Source organism: Cannabis sativa, chromosome 2 (assembly GCF_029168945.1).
Source record: "Cannabis sativa cultivar Pink pepper isolate KNU-18-1 chromosome 2, ASM2916894v1, whole genome shotgun sequence".
In the NCBI taxonomy this organism is placed as follows: Eukaryota; Viridiplantae; Streptophyta; class Magnoliopsida; order Rosales; family Cannabaceae; genus Cannabis; species Cannabis sativa.
The window spans coordinates 16,494,156-16,513,762 of NC_083602.1; the positions used below are offsets into that span (position 1 = coordinate 16,494,156).

Below are 19,607 nucleotides of genomic sequence, written 5' to 3' on the forward strand. Positions count from 1 at the left end.
GCTGATGTGCCCCCTCGGTCAAAGCGACCGTTTCAAACTCGCCAAGCCTCCTTTTCTTTGTCAAAATATCTTTTAAGAACTTGACATAATTTGGCATTTGCTCTAGCGCTTCTACCAAGGGAATATTGATATGGAGCTGTTTCAACACATCCAAAAACTTCCTAAATTGTCCATCTTGCTGCTGTTTCCGAAATCTTTGAGGAAATGGAAGGGGTGGTTTAGGACTAGAACATACTGGTGCGGATTGCTGACTGTCAGGTTGCTGACCCTTTGCTGTATCAACTGGACTGGTATCAGCAAATTCCTGGGCAGTTTTGTTACTCAATTTTTCGTCGATTTGGATTGAAGTGGGCTCCCCACTACCCTTTATTTCCTCCTCAGAATTTTTCAGATGCTTGTCACTCCTTAGCTGAATGGCGTTGCATTGTTCATTCCCATCCCTCCTTGGATTTTCCGTGTCACTAGGCAAAGAACCTTGCGGCCTAGCTTTTAATTCATTGGCCAAATGTCCAAGTTGCAACTCTAAGTTTCGAAGAGAGGCAGCTTGACTTTGTATCACCGCATCATTTTTGGCCATATAATCCCGCATTAGACTCTCCAAAGAACTTGGTTGGGAATTTTGAGCATGTTGTGAATGTCGGGGTTGTTGTGAAAAACCCGGTGGATATGCTTGTCTTCCTTGGGCTGGTGCGGTACTTGAGCTTGCTCCTTGACCTCCCCAAGACAAATTAGGATGATTCTTCCAAGATTGATTGTAAGAGTTTGAGAATGCCCCATTGTTTCTATTAAAATTCTGATTTCCCATGTAACAAACGGACTCCGGATTAGATGGACACTTCTCAAACACATGCCCTTCTCCACAAAACACACATGAGACATCATCACTTTGAATGGCGGCGAAATTTGGTTGAATATTTTTAGCGTTCCCAATACTCAAATTCTTCAAAACATTCGTCATGGAAGCCATTTGAGCTGTCAAAGCTGTTATTGCATCTACCTCAAGGACCCCCGCCACTTTTCTACTTGTTGGAGCTCTAGTGTTGGACCATTGGTAGTTGTTACTTGCAATGGTCTCCAAAATCTCAAATGCTTCATTGTAAGACTTCGACAAAATAGCACCATTGGCCGATGCATCTAACACCATTCGAGAAGCTGCATTCAAACCATTATAAAAAGTCTCCATCTGAATACAATGTGGAATGCCATGATGTGGACACTTTCGCAAAAGTTCCTTAAACCTCTCCCACGCATCACTTGTGGACTCATCTTCAAGTTGCTGAAAAGACATGATCTCACTTCTGAATTTTGCATTTCTAGTAGGAGGAAAGTATTTCCTCAGAAACTTCTCAGCAAGGTCATTCCAATTGGTCACAGAATCAGGCGGCAAAGTGTTGAGCCATGATCTAGCTCGGTCCCTTAGTGAGAATGGGAATAGCTTCAACCTTAACACCTCTTCACTCACTCCTTGGATCTTGAAAGAATCACTCACCTCCAAGAATGAACGGAGATGGAGGTGAGGATCCTCAGTTGGCATCCCGCTGAATTGCCCCACGGTTTGGAGCATTTGAAACATCACTGGCTTGAGCTCAAACTGCGGTGCTTGTATTTCAGGCCTCACAATGCCTGGATTGAGCTCATTAAACATGGGGGCTGCATACTCCCTTATAGCCCTTGCTCGATCATCTGCCAATATGATGGGATTAACAATTTGTGGAGCAACCCCATCGTCATCAAAATTTTCAGCCATGATGTCTCGGCCCTTAGCCTTTTGAACCCTTCTTCTTCTTCGGAATGTACGTTCAATCTCGGGGTCAATAGGAGCAAGTTCAAAGTCCTCTTGTTGGTTCATACACTATAGATACCTGAGATTTCAAAGACAAACCAACAAGATTAAAAGCACAAAAATTCTTAGAATGTCAATTAGTTGATAAAACAAAATTTAGAACTTAAAGTCCCCGGCAACGGCGCCAAAAACTTGTTGTGAAAATTCTATTGCTTTATAATTGCGCAAGTGTACACAATCACAAACAAGTAATACAATGATAAGTAAATCAAAGTTCGTCTCCACAGGGACTTTTTACTAAATAATGTTAAATCAACTAAAAGTAATTCTAAGAATTTCAAATAAAAATAAAATAAAGTCACACATTAATTCACAAGAAAAATTGATAGCTTTGAATCTAAACTTGAGAACTAATTTTTTAAACTAAATAAACTAAAAATAAGAAACTAAAAGTGATTAAAATGGTTGTAATTTCAGATTTGGAAATTAGACTTGGGTGATTAATTTCCACTTGTATGTCCCTGCTTGATACAAAGAATGACCCAGCAATGAATCAGCAATCCTGGCAGAGTTAACAAATTTCAACAAAAACCAGCAAGCTTTTTCCAAAACTTGCAAATAACCATTCATACTCTCACAATGCATTCCTACATCAGTTAGATTACAAATAGCCCAACAAAGCATCAAATCCTTAGTTATACATGGTAGCAAAATATTCCTATTTCACTACTAATTAATACCTAAAGAAAAGGTAAAAATCATGCATCAATTAGAAGGGTTCAACTAGGTCTTACTTTTCCAAGTAAGATCTAGCTTGCTAAATGTTAAAAATGGCCAAGAATTAACATTCATTCAACTTTTCATCACATCTAATTGAACTAAGACAAGATTACTTCATCATTGCAAAATCAAAACACTAGTCCATACAAGGGTTCATAACCACCCAAATCTCAAAGAAGTTAGTTCATAGCTGAAATTAAAAACAACAAACCAGAAAATAAATTGTTCATGGATGTAAAGAGAAAATTAGAGAGAAGGAAATGATACAAAATGAAGAGGAGAGCAAGGGAAATGATTTTGAAGCTCAAATCCTCCCTTTGTAGGTTGCCTTCTTCTCCTTCTTCTCAATCTTCTTCTTCTATCTTTGTACTCTTTCTTTTTTCTCTGTACTTAGATTTCTGCTGTAATTTTCGTACTGCTCTTCAAAGTGCAGCCAGCCTCCCTTCTAATTCCTCTTTTTTCTTTTTGCACCCCAATTAGGGTACCAAAGTTTACCCTAATTGGAAATCCCAATCATCACCCACTTGTCCTTCATTTTCCACATGTTTGTTGAGTCAATAGCCAAATTCTGCCACCTCAGCTCGTTTTTCTTTTCATTAAAGCCAGCTGGACTATCTGCCAAAATAAACTTACTGGGCTGACAAATTGCTACGCGATGATTGCTATAGCAATGCCAGTCAGCAATAATCATTTTTCTGCTCCTTTTTCTCCTTGTCCCAAACATTTCCAAATACCTATTCTTGTATTTTTTTCTGCTTAAAACACATAAAAAACAACAACATAAGTCCATCTAACACTTACTAACACACACACTTCCATTTATTACAAAGACACAACAAACTAAACACAATTACACAATATAGACATTAATTGCTCCACAATTCACATTAAATTCAAGCTTAAAGATATGAAAATAACTCTAAATCTTAGAGTTATCACTAACCCTAGTGGAATGCTATAAATAGATAGTGAAGGCTTCAAAAAATTTACACTTAAATTTCTACACTTCTGATTCAGAAAAAACTGAGCCTTTCTCTCTCCCTATCTTTAGCTGCCACTTCTTCTTTCTCTTGTTGGAAATTATTTTACCAAGATCTTAGATCTACTCACAAGTATGTTTATTAACATCCTAAATATGAACTTTCTAAAACGATGAAATTAAACACATATAAAGTTTAAGAAACCTTACATTGGGTGCAGCGGAATATAATGACTCCTTCCGTTCAGATATCTAGCCCTTGATTCCTTTCTGTAGCAGAGCATTATCAATATCTGAACCTGGATCTCTTTCTCTGAATCTTTGATGCTGAATCTCCTTTGCTGATGATCTTTCTTCACGATCTTCCTCACTATGATTGAGGTATCACTTGATGTGTGTGGGCACTACTCAAATCACTAAGGATTTCGAAATATTGAAGAAGAAGAGAGAGAGTGGTCAGCTAAAGATAGGGAGAGAGAGAGGCTCAGATTTTCTGAATCAGAAGAAGTGTTTTTCCTGAAGCCTTCACTATCTATTTATAGCATTCCACTAGGGTTAGATTTGAATTATATGGCATTAAAATAATGAAAAAATCAATTTAAAATAGCTACATAGGTGGCCGGCCATACACTTAGTGGATTGGGCCTTGGGCTTTGCAATTTTGCAATTTTAACACCTTTTGTATCTGATTTTCTCAAAAATGCCAATTTCCTAATTGAACCATACAAAGTATCATAATTAACAAATATGTCCCTATAAACTCTTTCTTTACAATTTCGCCCTTACTTAGTGAAAATTTCACAAATAGACATAGTCTAATTCGTGAATTCTAATTGATTAATCAAAACCAATTACACGAGTCTTACAAGCAATATTATCTCAACTAGTGGGGGGACCATGGGTCTATATAACCGAGCTTCCAATAAGTAGATCAAGAATTTAGCACTAAAATTCACTAACTTATTAATTCTTCGTTGAATCCACGCATAGAACTTAGAATTGCACTCTCAGTATATAGAATGTTCTATATGTTCCACCATATAGACACATCATTAGTTATCCATTGTTATAATCCTAATGTGATCAATGATCCTCTATATGAATGATCTACACTGTAAAGGGATTAAATTACCGTTACACCCTACAATGTATTTATTCCTTAAAACACTTGACCCCGTATAAATGATATTTCAGCTTATGTGAAATGAGTACTCCACCATTTATGTTCGTTTGGTCAAGCTCGAAGGAGATCATCCTTTGCTTACTATTCGCCAGATAGAAGCTATAGATTCCATGTTTATGATAGCGCTCCCACTCAATTGCACTACCGTGTTTCCAAAAAGTACGTATCACCCTGACCAAAAGGTAGGCTTAACTAACAATTCAAGGAACACGAATAGCCTTTCAAGATTGAGCCTAATCATAACAGGATTAAGATCATTTGATCTAGGATCAACTAGGCGATATTGACTTGAATAGATTTTACGGTAAGTTTAATTAAATCTAAGTCAAAGTTCAATATCGGTCCCTTCCGATGCATACTCCATGCATCCAACCTGAGCTTTACTTTAACCAATGCTCTGGAAAGAACATAGCACTTCTCCAAATGCAAGTAAACTCTTGTTGTAGATTATCATATCAGTAAAACCCTGTGTCTGATAAATCTAGGAAACTTTATTCACATAGTCATGTTTACTTTCCAATTTGTTGACGGCACAATAAACAGGATCAAGTATGTGAAAAGGGTTTCAGATGAATTTATACATTATGTACATATAATCATGAAATAAATCATGTGAACCATGCAACACTAAATGTTATTTCTGATCTATGTTAATAAGCAAATCTGATTATATTGAAATGAGTTTTATTTAGGGGATAAAACCCAACAAACTCCCACTTGCACTAATATAAAACAAAAAGTGCGTTTCAAATAATCTTAACACCTTGATATACAAATCAAGTGTAGTAGTAGTAAACTCCTCGTAATAGGATCTGAAAGGTTGAATTAACCAAAACCTTTTCTCCACCATTACTCTTCCTTTAATCACAAAATCATTTATAATGTGAAATTCCTCTCTATATGTCTACTCTCTTGGGATACTGGATTCTATACCTTTGGCAACTACTTTTGGTTAATCAGGAAATTAACACTAGTAGTTTAAGGCAATTTGGAATGGTGCCAAAAATGTATAGAACTTTCCTTAGACTGAATAAGTACCTTTCCTACAGCTTTAACATTCAGTCTCTCTCTGGTAGACCTAGAGACTTCAGATAGGTTTTTACACTTCTCCAAAATCACTATTCCACCCCCAGAGTAATCACCATCTTATCAGAAAGATTTATTAGCACAAAGGCAAATTTCGAAATCTGATATGGTGTAGTCTAAGAGTTTTAAACACACCCTTATAGACTAACATATAGTTCCTCTTCTTTATCTTAAGATTTACTTGATTGTCTTCCAATGTTCTTCTCCTGGATTAATCTGATACCTACTCATTACTCCCACTCAACAGCAGGTGTCTGCTCTAAGGCATACAAAAGCATATCTAAGACCTCTAACTGTTGATATAAGAAATTCTTTCATGACTTTATCTTTTCTGGAATAGTTAAGACTTTTCCTTAGATAAATAAAATCTATACCTAAGAAGTTGTGAAGCTTCTATAGATTGCCATTAGAAAGAAAATGCTTCAGCATCTTACTAAAGTAAGTTGCTTGCATTAGAGTAAGTAATTACCAGGTATACCACAAGCCATAGGTTTAGATAAACTCAAACCTATAATACTAGGAACAGGAAGTTTTGTTAAGTCCATTGAATGGACTTATAAACGAAAATTTCCTTTTATGTCCTTGTAATAGAAAACTTTAGGTTACTCCATGTGAATGGATTAAACCATAGTTCTATTGGCTTTCTTCTTAGTTTCTTATCTTGACAATCCATTACTTGTTTAAACTCACAATGGATTTTAATCACTAGTGTCTCCCAAGTCATAAGAAGGTGAGTTCCTAGAAACTCTCCCACTACGGCGAGGTACCGTGAATTATGTCGAAGAAAACTAAATGGTATTAACCTCTTTGGTTGTGACAAGACAACAGAGGCAGTGGGATCACCATATGTTATATAAGATGATAGAACACTTTTGGAATCAAGAATTAAATATCTCCTTTATTTGCTACTTTTTTTTTTTTTCAGACTTAGTCATTTTCTTAGAAAAGTAGTATTTGTTTGATCAAACACTTTCTCATCTATTGACAATGGGATGGTCCACCCCTAATCACTTAGAATAGCTAACAAACCATGGTTAACAGTTCTAGCTTTTCTTAAGATTTTGATTAGGTCATCCATGAATCTAGTAATGATTTACATTAAGTATACAACCATTACATCATTCTGAAATTGTATTACCATAGAAGGATTTAGGCAACGACTAGTAACTAATCATCAACATGCAACTCGAAATTTCTGGGGAGGTAAGTTTGGATATAATTCAAAAATCAAATTAATGATCTTTGAACTGCATATCTACTAACTATTTCTCCACCCCTATCAGTTCGCAAGATCTTTAACCACTTACCTTAATGGTTTTAACCATTGCTAGAAATTAGTGAAATTTTTCAAACATTTCAAATTTCTTTGCTAAAAGGTATAATCTAGAGTTATCGTTTTAAGAATACAACGAAAAACTCATATCCACCCCTGAATGTACATCCATCTGCGAATGAGATGAACTACTTTCAGTGGATATAGGCATATTAACTCTTTGCAGAGATTGATCTTGTCAAATCCACTATGAACAAGATACAAATGCCATAGATTAAAAAAAAATGTGGTAGTGTCTTTTGATGACTTAAGTTTAGTTACATCAAAGAGTTCTTAGAATACTGCAAGTGGATCCTGGTCACAGAATACCTAACTCATATTCCATATGGTTTTAATCCATTAATAGAAGATGGATATTAAACACTTGAGAAATTGTAACTGTATTGTATTCTGGAATTAGAAATATAATAAAATTTCTGTTTGGATTCTAAAATTAAAGTCAAAGACTTAAATTTATACCAAATATTATGAGTAATTCTATCTTGAACCACCACTACTAATACAAACTCTAAGTCAGATTTGCCCATACAAGTAGGAGATTTCTAAGATTGAGGATTTATATCAATTGGGAATAGAATTTCGGGATTATAATCATATGCGTCATTTAATTTCTTAAGAGAAAATATAGAATGACATGAAATGATTTATAGACCATTCATCCAATGATATGTTTTGAAGCTAATTCGAAATATATAAGCTAAGAGGAATTAGGATAATTTCGTTTATAAATAAGAATCCAACGATGCTTCGATTAGCGAAAGACAAAGTAATCTTATTTATGTAATATTCTTGTTTCATATTGTAAAAATACTAGTCTAAGGTGTCATCAATTGATGAACAGTTAGATGTCGCATATACAATACTTATCTTTCGAGATCTTACACTATTATGTATGTCTAATGGTGAAAATTCACTAGGAATTTATCTCATTAGATAAACAAACATGTTAGACCAACAATGAAGATTCGAAATTAAACTACAACTTAATAACAGAAAATAACACGGTTCAATATAAATTCATACACAATTCAGAAATTATAAACATATAGCAAGTAGGAATGACTAGTGAAAATACTAAAACATACAATCCTAAATAATTTCCAAGGTTTTCAACAACCGATACAAATTCCGGTAGGCGAGAGTCAAAGCATCATTTATTGAATAGAGTTGTCAGCTCATCTAAAATAGAAACCATTCTAGCAACCTTTTATTCGATCAAAATAAGAATCCAACGTTGTCCTGGTAGGCGAGAGTCAAGGTTATTCTCATTTTATGAGCCTCTACCATTGTTTCATGTTGCATAAGTTTATCTCTAAGTAGTCACCATAGGGGAGAGTCTAATAGAGACGAAAACTTACAAAACACTTATCAAATGAAATCTTACGGTGTTAAATGCGTTCAACGAATAACCATCCATAGGGGGACGAAGTCTAGCGTCTCGAGGTTATATTGAAAACATTTAACTTTTGTAAGACCAACAATGGAGATCGAATATCTTAATAATAATCAAGCTCATTATTTAAAGTGAGTTGTATTTTCTTTGATTCTCTTTATTTATTCTATTTATTTTAAATATATATTTTTTTAAAATTTCCAATTTAGAATGAAAAATTCTAAATATAAATTTTAATTTAATATTTATAAATTTTACTTAGATGGATATGAAAATAACATGTATTTCTTCCATCTTAGTAATAATTTCCAATAAATATTTAGAAAAATATTCAATTTAAGTTGTTACAAAATTAATATAAATTAATTTACAACTCAAATTTAATTTTCTATAAATATATATTGCATTTCGAAAAATTAAAGTATATAAGAATACAATTTTCGAAAAATGCATATTAAAATAAAAAATAAATCCTGGAAAAATTATTCTAATTTAATGTTGGCCCAAAATTAATTAATAAAATTAATTTACAACAAAAAATATAATTTTCCTATTTAATTAAATATATAAGAAAAATTTCAAAAATTTAAGTATGATGATAAAAATCAACTTAAATATTAATTTTCTATTTAATTAAATACACTAGAAAAATACTTCAAGCAAAAATATCACCTATCTAGATTTTCCTTTGACTAATTAATTCAATTTCTAATAATATACTTTAATTCAATTTATTTTAAATTAATCAATAAATGAAAAAATCATTGATTTAAGTTGATCCAAGAATTAATTAAAATAATTAATTTACAACTTAATCTATTTTTCAAGATAAAATTCGAAATTCTAGCATTTAAGAAATGCAATTTCAAAAATTGATTAATAAAATAAAGAAAAAATATATTTTGAAAATTATTTAAATTTAGTTGAAAAATTAAATTTCAACTAAAAATAATTTTCTATTTAATTAAATGTCATGAAAAAGAAATATTTAATTATGATGATAAAAATCAACTTAGATATTTAATTTTCAAATTAATTAAATGTATTAAATTCAAGAAATAAATAATTAAGTGTAGAGAAGGCTTAATTATTAATCTCTAGTTTAATACTAGGAAAAAATAAATTGTACCAAAATTAATTATTTAAAATAATTAATTTCACAATGTATAGTATTTTCCCATTTGATATTAGAAATAATAAGTAGTCTAGAAATAACTATCTAGAAAATATCTTATTTGACTAAGTATCTTTTCCACAAAATTTGAAAAAATATCTAATTTAAGTTGTATTAGAAAAAATCTAGAACTTAAATATTTTTCAAATTTAAATTTAATTTAATATCAAAAATTAAGTTGTAACCACTTAATTTGAAAATATTCCATTTTAAGTTAATATTCAAAAAGATATTAACTTAAAAAAAATATCTAAAGAATCTTAATAACCAATGCCTAAAATTCCTCAACTTAATTTTGAAATTTTGAATTCAAAAGATATTCAGATTTAAGTTGGTTAGTTGTAGATAACTAAATATCAACTTAAATAAGAATATTTAATGAAAAATTTAAATTAAGTTCCAGAAAGAATCTAGATGGTTATAATTCTATATTTAATTAAATACAAGAAAATACATATAGTTTAGCTTAGAATATAAAATTCCTTAAACTATATTTTTCTTAAATTAATTTCAAAATAAATGAAATTAATTATGTTGCTAATCAATTTTATTAGGTTAAACTAGTTTAATTAACCTAGTACAGTTATTCAAATCAGGCAAATGGGCCTTCACAATTGGGGTGGTTCATGTGAGGGGTGTCGGGTTCAGTATGTCGTACCCACTTCTATGGCTCCCAACTCTCACACAAGGCCCAAAAGAGAGGAATTTAACCTTAATAAGAACAACTGTTATTAATTGAATAAGCCCAATAACTAAATGGGCCTAAATAAATTCTATCAAGAACTATGATAATTTATTTTAGCAACAACAACCTATATGTATCTATAATCAAATTAAACACATAGGCTCACACAGACACACTTTGGATGGGTCCTATCATGTTGCTAGGTCATACACAGATGAAAGAAGATTGTAAATATACCTGTTACAAATTATTATCTTGACCAAGGGAGCCATCAGATCATTAGATCTGGCAAAAAGTAATAATGGCTATTTGCAATCAAGTAATAATAGGTTTTGAAAACTTACAAAAAAGCTAAAACACATACTCCTGCAACAAGGTTAGCTGGATAGTTGGATGTAGGATTTATTTAATTTTAAATTAAATATTTAATTTCGAAAATATTTAATTAAATAATAAAAAAAATTCGAAAAATTAAAAAAAAAAATTGAAAAATTCGAAATTTAAAAAAAAAAATTTAATTTAAAATTAAACCTACAATTTTTGAAAAATTAGGTTTCAACCAACCTAAATATCATTTCAAAAATTTGCTAACTACTTTTAAATTTTAAATGTTATTTTATAAATAAAAATTAAATATAAAATTAGAAAAGATAAATAAATATCTTTTTCAGATTTTAAATTTAATTTAAATAAATAAAATAACAAAATTTTAAAAAAAAATTAGCAAAATATCTTATATCTATTTAAAATTACATGATTATAAATATCTTATTTTAAATTTAAATAAGGTCAAAATATCTAAAAAGATTTAATTAAAAAATCTTAAAAAATATATTTTTAAAATATCTTAAAAGATAAGATATTTTTAAAATATCTTAAAAGATATTATAAATATCTTATAAAATCTGACCTTAAATTTAAAAAAAATATAATCAAATTTAAAAATAAGATAGATTTTTAAACAAAAAGATAAATACTAATTCTATTCAAATTCAGATTAACTAATATCTTGAATTAAATTAAAAAAAAAAAGTTTAAATTAATTCAAAATGATAATTAGAAGTGAATTAGGAATAGTAATAGTATATATACAAAACCATACAAAAAATTGGAAGTTAATTCCATGAAAAAGTATGAAAAATTGAAGAAAAAAGAAAAAATTCGAAACTGTACGGACAGTTCTGCGATCGCAGGAAAATATCAGCACAGCCCCGATTTTGTCAAATCTTCAAAAAATCATAACTAATTCAAATAAAATCCAAATTGAGTTCCGTAAAAGGCTAACTTGCTTAATTTTTTCCATACTATCCAATAAAAATAATTCCAGAAACGAAATCACAATTATTTTTCACGAAAATTTCACAAACATCAATCAATCATCAAATAACACTCAATACAACATGATACCATCCAAAGAACATACAAACAATCGTTTTAAAGTCCAAATTTCTTGCAAGTAAATCAATTACCATGGCTCTGATACCAGTTGTTGGAAATTATTTTACCAGGATCTTAGATCTACTCACAAGTATGTTTATTAACATCCTAAATATGAACTTTCTAAAACGATGAAATTAAACACATATAAAGTTTAAGAAACCTTACATTGGGTGCAGCGGAATATAATGACTCCTTCCGTTCAGATATCTAGCCCTTGATTCCTTTCTGTAGCAGAGCATTATCAATATCTGAACCTGGATCTCTTTCTCTGAATCTTTGATGCTGAATCTCCTTTGCTGATGATCTTTCTTCACGATCTTCCTCACTATGATTGAGGTATCACTTGATGTGTGTGGGCACTACTCAAATCACTAAGGATTTCGAAATATTGAAGAAGAAGAGAGAGAGTGGTCAGCTAAAGATAGGGAGAGAGAGGCTCAGATTTTCTGAATCAGAAGAAGTGTTTTTCCTGAAGCCTTCACTATCTATTTATAGCATTCCACTAGGGTTAGATTTGAATTATATGGCATTAAAATAATGAAAAAAATCAATTTAAAATAGCTACATAGGTGGCCGGCCATACACTTAGTGGATTGGGCCTTGGGCTTTGCAATTTTGCAATTTTAACACCTTTTGTATCTGATTTTCTTAAAAATGCCAATTTCCTAATTCAATCATTTAAATGCCAATTCTAACTATTTAATAACTATAAATAATTATTAAATAATATTGTCATTTATCATATTTATTAATTGAACCATACAAAGTATCATAATTAACAAATATGCCCCTATAAACTCTTTCTTTACAATTTCGCCCTTACTTAGTGAAAATTTCACAAATAGACATAGTCTAATTCGTGAATTATAATTGATTAATCAAAACCAATTACATGAGTCTTACAAGCAATATTATCTCAACTAGTGGGGGGACCATGGGTCTATATAACCGAGCTTCCAATAAGTAGATCAAGAATTTAGCACTAAAATTCACTAACTTATTAATTCTTCGTTGAATCCACGCATAGAACTTAGAATTGCACTCTCAGTATATAGAATGTTCTATATGTTCCACCATATAGACACATCATTAGTTATCCATTGTTATAATCCTAATGTGATCAATGATCCTCTATATGAATGATCTCCACTGTAAAGGGATTAAATTACCGTTACACCCTACAATGTATGTATTCCTTAAAACACTTGACCCCGTATAAATGATATTTCAAATTATGTGAAATGAGTACTCCACCATTTATGTTCGTTTGGTCAAGCTCAAAGGAGATCATCCTTTGCTTACTATTCGCCGTATGAAGCTATAGATTCCATGTTTATGATAGCGCTCCCACTCAATTGCACTACCGTGTTCCCAAAAAGTACGTATCACCCTGACCAAAAGGTAGGCTTAACTAACAATTCAAGGAACACGAATAGCCTTTCAAGATTGAGCCTAATCATAACAGGATTAAGATCATTTGATCTAGGATCAACTAGGCGATATTGACTTGAATAGATTTTACGGTAAGTTTAATTAAATCTAAGTCAAAGTTCAATATCGGTCCCTTCCGATGCATACTCCATGCATCCAACCTGAGCTTTACTTTAACCAATGCTCTGGAAAGAACATAGCACTTCTCCAAATGCAAGTAAACTCTTGTTGTAGATTATCATATCAGTAAAACCCTGTGTCTGATAAATCTAGGAAACTTTATTCACATAGTCATGTTTACTTTCCAATGTGTTGACGGCACAATAAACAGGATCAAGTATGTGAAAAGGGTTTCAGATGAATTTATACATTATGTACATATAATCATGAAATAAATCATGTGAACCATGCAACACTAAATGTTATTTCTGATCTATATTAATAAGTAAATCTGATTATATTGAAATGAGTTTTATTTAGGGCATAAAACCCAACATCCCTTCCCTCTTGAATTTCGAAATTCTTAGTGTATGAGTAGTGCCCACACACAGCAAGTGATACCTCAATCATAGTGAGGAAGATCGTGAAGAAAGATCATCAGCAAAGGAGATTCAGCATCAAGGATTCAGAGAAAGAGATCCAGGTTCAGATCTTGATAATACTCTGCTACAGAAAGGATTCAAGGGTTAGAGATCTGAACGGAAGGAGTCATATTATTCCGTTGCACCCAATGTAAGGTTTCCTAAACTTTATATGTGTTTAATTTATCGTTTTAGAAAGTTCTTATTTAGGATGTTAATAAACATACTTGTGAGTAAATCTAAGATCCTGGTAAAATAATTTCCAACAGTACCCCCCTGAGTGGCATAGAAACTTTGTTTTTAAGGCACTCAGTTTTATTTAACATGTAGAGGAGATATACATTTGGACGGTACAAACTCTTTGAACAAAGTCTAAGTTTTATTTCGCTACTGGTAATATCTTCTGAGGTGATCGGCATTCCAAGCTCTTGGCACGATGGTTCCATCCATTCTTTTTAATTTGTAAGTGCCGGAGACGATTTCGTCCTCGATCTCATATGGTCCTTCTCAATTTGGCCCAAGTACCCCCACTCCGGGTTCCTGGGTGGCTGGGAAGACCCTTCTTAGGACCATATCCCCAATAGCAAATTTTCTGCTTTTAACCTTAGAGTTAAAATACTTGGTGACCTTCTTTTGATAAGCAGCCATCCGTATTTGAGGCTCATCCCGGAGTTCTTCGACTTGATCCAAAGCTTCTTGAAGCAAAGCTTGATTCGTGGCAGGATCGTAAGTCGTCCTCCTGTGGGATGGGAATAATGTTTCTACCGGGACCATTGCTTCACAACCGTATGCCATTGAAAAAGGCGAGTGACCGGTCGTGGTTCTGGGGGTCGTCCGGTAGGCCCATAATACCCTTGGAAATTCTTCAGGCCAGTTGTTTTTGCAGGCCAGCAGCTTCTTCTTCAAGGTGACCTTTAGGATTTTATTGACTGCTTCCGCCTGGCTGTTTGTTTGAGGCCTGGCTACCGCGGAGAAGCTCTTCGCTACTCCGTGTTGGTTACAGAAGTCAGTAAATTCCTCGCAATCAAATTGCTTTCCATTGTCAGAGACTATTTTGTGAGGCAAGCCATATCGACACACTATGTTTTTTATAACAAAGTCCAATGCTTTCTTGGCAGTTATTGTCTTCATAGGCTCAGCCTCTGTCCATTTGGTGAAGTAGTCTACTGCTACTATCGCATACTTTACCCCTCCTTTTCCCGTTGGCAGGGACCCGATAAGATCTATTCCCCAAACCGCGAAGGGCCAGGGACTGGTCATCAGGGTGATTTCATTTGGAGGGGCTCTCGGTATGTTCGCGTACCTTTGGCACGAGTCACACTTTTGGACATAGTCTACACAATCTTTTTTCATTGTTGGCCAGAAGTACCCTTGCCTCAATATTTTCTTTGAGAGGCTGGGTCCTCCCGTACGATCTCCACAGAACCCTTCGTGGACCTCTCGCATGATTTGTCTAGCTTCAGGGTCCGATAAACACCTTAAATAAGGCATGCTGAGTCCTCTCCGGTAGAGAATTTGATCCATCATCACATAACGATGAGCCTGATACTGAATCTTCCGAGACAGTGCCCTTTCTTGGGGCAACTCACCTGTTGTTATGTATTTTATGATGGGGACCATCCAGCTGGGTTCTTGCCCAACCGTTAGTGTTGTCTCTTTTGTCTTGATGCTTGGTTCTGCCAAGCGTTCCACAGGTACTACCCCCAGCTCTTCGATTTCGCTATCCGAGGCTAACTTAGCCAGACAGTCCGCGTGAACGTTCTTTTCTCGGGGGATTCTTTCTATTTTGTAGTCCGCGAACTCGTGGAGCAGCTCTCGGACTGTTGTTACGTATGCGGCCATCCACTCGCCGCGGGTTTGGTATTCTCCGGATACCTGGTTTACGACCAGTTGGGAGTCACTGTAGACTTCCACTCTTTTGGCCCCTACAACTTTTGCTAATTTCAGCCCTGCTATCAGGGCTTCATATTCGGCCTCATTGTTTAAAGCTGCGAAGTCGAATCGGAGGGCCGCCTGGAGTCCCAGTCCAGTTGGTGATATCATAGCCACTCCGGCTCCAGAACCGTTCTCATTAGAAGCTCCGTCCACAAATACCCTCCACGTGGGGATTGGTGGTACCGGCGTATTTGCTGTTGCCTCGGCTTCGTTGCATTCAGTAATGAAGTCTGCCAAGGCTTGGCCTTTTATGGAAATCCGGGGGACGTAGTGCAAGTCGAATTGACTTAGTTCCATTGCCCACTTGAGGAGCCTTCCGGACGCTTCAGGCTTTTGGAGAACTTGCCGGAGCGGGTGATTGGTTAGAATCTTGATCGGATGGGCTTGGAAGTATGGCCTTAACTTCCTTGACGACATCAGGAGGCAAAATACCAGTTTTTCAATGACTGGGAATCTTGTTTCGGCCCCTATCATGCGCTTGCTGACATAGTACACGGGATGCTGAGTTTTTTCTTCTTCCCAGACCAGGGCAGCGCTGACTGCGTGTTCGGAGACGTCCAAATAAAGAAACAAGTCTTCTCCGAGGACGGGTTTTGATAGGATAGGAGGCTTGGCCATGTGGTCTTTTTGTTGGAAATTATTTTACCAGGATCTAGATTTACTAACAAGTATGTTGGATTGACAACCTAATATGAATTCTAAAACAATGAAAATAAACACATATAAAGTTAGAAAACCTTACAGTGGGTGCAGCGGAATAATATGACTCCTTCCGTTCAGATCTCTAGCCCTTGATTCCTTTCTGTAGCAGAGCATCACCAAGATCTGAACCTGGATCTTCTTTTCTCCTTCTTTGATGCAGAAATTCCATAGTCTTCCATACTATGATTGAGATACCACTTGATGTGTGTGGGCACTACTCATCTCACAAGGATTTCAAAATTTCTCTCTATTTTTCTCTCTTCATTTCGTGGCTTTTCTTCCATAATGATGTACAAGAGAAGAGAACAAGGGCTGCTATATATAGGGAGAAGAGAGAGCACAACTTTCCAAATAAAACAGTTTCCTTAATTACTGTGTAATCAATCAACTGCCTTATTTAGTGTGATCCACCACTTTCCTATTATAGTTAGGCTTTGATTAGCAATTACATGACAATTAAAAAATAAAAAATAATAATTGGGAAACACAAAGGGAGTGCTTCGGCCATAGAGGGAATATGGGCCTCACTTGGATTTTACAGTTTCCTCAATTTTATTTCAATTTCTCCAAAAATGTCATTTTTCCAATTCTAATCATTTAAATGCCAAAACTAATTATTTAATAACTAAAATAGATTATTAAATAATATTGTCATTTAAAATAATTATTAATTAGACATACAAAGTCTCTTAATTAATAATTAAGCCTAGAAACCCTTTTCTTTACGATTTCATCCTTAAACTGTGAGAATTCATAAAGTAGACATAGTCTAACTTTTAGAATTATAATTGATTAATTAAAATCAATTAACTGAGTCTTACAAGCAGTATGGCCTCAACTAGTATGGGGACCATGGGTCTATATAACCGAGCTTCCAATAAGTCGAACCGAATTTACCAAGTAAATTCCCTAACTTATAAATTCCTCATTGAATCCACACTTAGAACTTGGAATTGCACTCTCAGTCATATAGAAATGCTCTATATGTTCCACGATATAGACACGTCATTAGTTATCCATTGTTATAACCCTAATGTGATCAATGATCCTCTATATAGATGATTTACACTGTACAGGAATTAAATTACCGTAACACCCTACAATGTATTTTATCCTTAAAACACTTAACCCTGTATAAATGATATTTCACCTAAGTGAAATGAGATCTCCACCATTTATCTTCGTTTGGTTAAGCTCGAAGGAAATCATCCTTTACTTCTATTTGCCAAATAGAAGCTATAGATTCCATATTTATGTTAGCGCTCCCTCACTCAATTGCACTACCGTGTTCCCAAAATGTACGTATTGCCCAGACTAAAGATTAGGCTTAACTAACAAATCAAAGAACACGAATAATACTCTTGAAATTGAGCCTAACCATATCAGGATTTCGATCATGTGATCTAGGATCAACTTATGATATTGAATTGAATAGATGTTTACGGTAAGTTTCAAAATCTAATTCAAAGTTCAATATCGGTCCATTCCAATGCATACTCCATGCATCCGATACTGGTAAACTTTGCCAATGTCCTGGAAAGGACATCACACTTTTCCAAGGTGTAAGAATACCTATCGCTGATTATACCATGTCAGTCTAAATCCAGTGTTCTGACAAATCAGGGAATCTACTTTTGAACATATAATAAAGATTATATTCCACTGTGCTGACAACACTATAATCTTTAACCAACTCATATGTTCTGGACTTAAAAATAATTCATACATTATATACACATATAATCATGAAATAAATCATGTGAACCATGCAACATAAAATGTTATTTCTGATCTTTATTAATAAGTAAATCTGATTATATGAAATGAGTTTTATTTAGGGCATAAAACCCAACAAACTCCCACTTGCACTAATATAAAACAAAAAGTGCATTTCAAATAATCATTAACACCTTGATATACCAATCAAGTGTAATAGTAGTATACTCCTCGTAATAGGATCTGATAGGTTGAATTAAACACAACCTCTTCTCCACTATTACTCTTCCTTAATCACAAAATCCTTGATAATGTGAAATTCCTCTCTATATGTCTACTCTTTTGGGATACTGGATTCTATACTTTTGGGCAACTACTCTTTTGTTATTCAGGAAGTAACCCTAGTAGTTAAGGCAAGTTGGAACACTGCCACAAATGTATAGAACTTTCCTTAGACTGAAAAAGTATCTTTCCTGCAACTTTTAACATTCAGTCTCTTTCTGGTAGACTAAGAGATTTCAGATAGGTTTTTACACTTCTCCAAAATCACTACTCCACCCCCAAAGTAATCACCATCTCATCAGCAGACTTTCTAGCACAAAGGCAAGTCTTGAAATCTGATGTGGTGTAGTCTAAGAGTTTAAAAAAAAAAACACCCTTATTGACTAACATATAGTTCCTCTTCTTAATCTTAAGATTTACTTGATTGTCTTCCAATGTTCTTCTCCTGGATTAATCTGATACCTACTCATTACTCCCACTCAACAGCAGGTGTCTGGTCTAAGGCATACAAAAGCATATCTGAGACCTCTCACTGTTGATTTAAGAAATTCTTTCATGGCTTTATCTTCTCTGGAATAGTTGAAACTTTTCCTTAGATAAATAAAATCTATATCTAAGAAGTTGTGAAGCTTCTATAGATTGCCATTGGAAAGAAAAATGCTCCAGCATCTTACTAAAGTAAGTTGCTTGCATTAGAGTAAGTAATTACCAGGTATACCACAAGCCATAGGTTTAGATAAACTCAAACCTACAATACTAGGAACAGGAAGTTTTGTTAAGTCCATTGAATAGACTTATTAACGAAAATTTCCTTTCATGTCCTTGTAATAGAAAACTTTAGGTTACTCCATGTGAATGGATCAAACCATAGTTCTATTGGCTTTCTTCTTAGTTTCTTATCTTGACAATCCATTACTTGTTTAAACTCACAATGGATTTTAATCACTAGTGTCTTCCAAGTTATAAGAAGGTGAGTTCCTAGAAACTCTCCCACTACAACAAGGTACCGTGAACTATGTCAAAGAAAACTAAATGGTATAGACCTCTTCAGTTGTGTTAAGACAACAGAGGCAGTGGGATCATCTTGTCACGAATAAGATGATAGAACACTTATGGAATCAAGA

The 19,607-nt window shown here is 33.7% G+C and overlaps 1 non-coding gene across 1 annotated transcript; it reads left to right on the forward strand.

Annotated features, from left to right (window-relative positions):
• The first annotated feature begins 1,199 nt into the window (after positions 1-1,199).
• Positions 1,200-1,306, forward strand: LOC115718308 (small nucleolar RNA R71). The gene has a single exon (XR_004011887.1). It is a non-coding gene; the product is annotated as a small nucleolar RNA R71 (small nucleolar RNA).
• Positions 1,307-19,607: the final 18,301 nt, after the last annotated feature.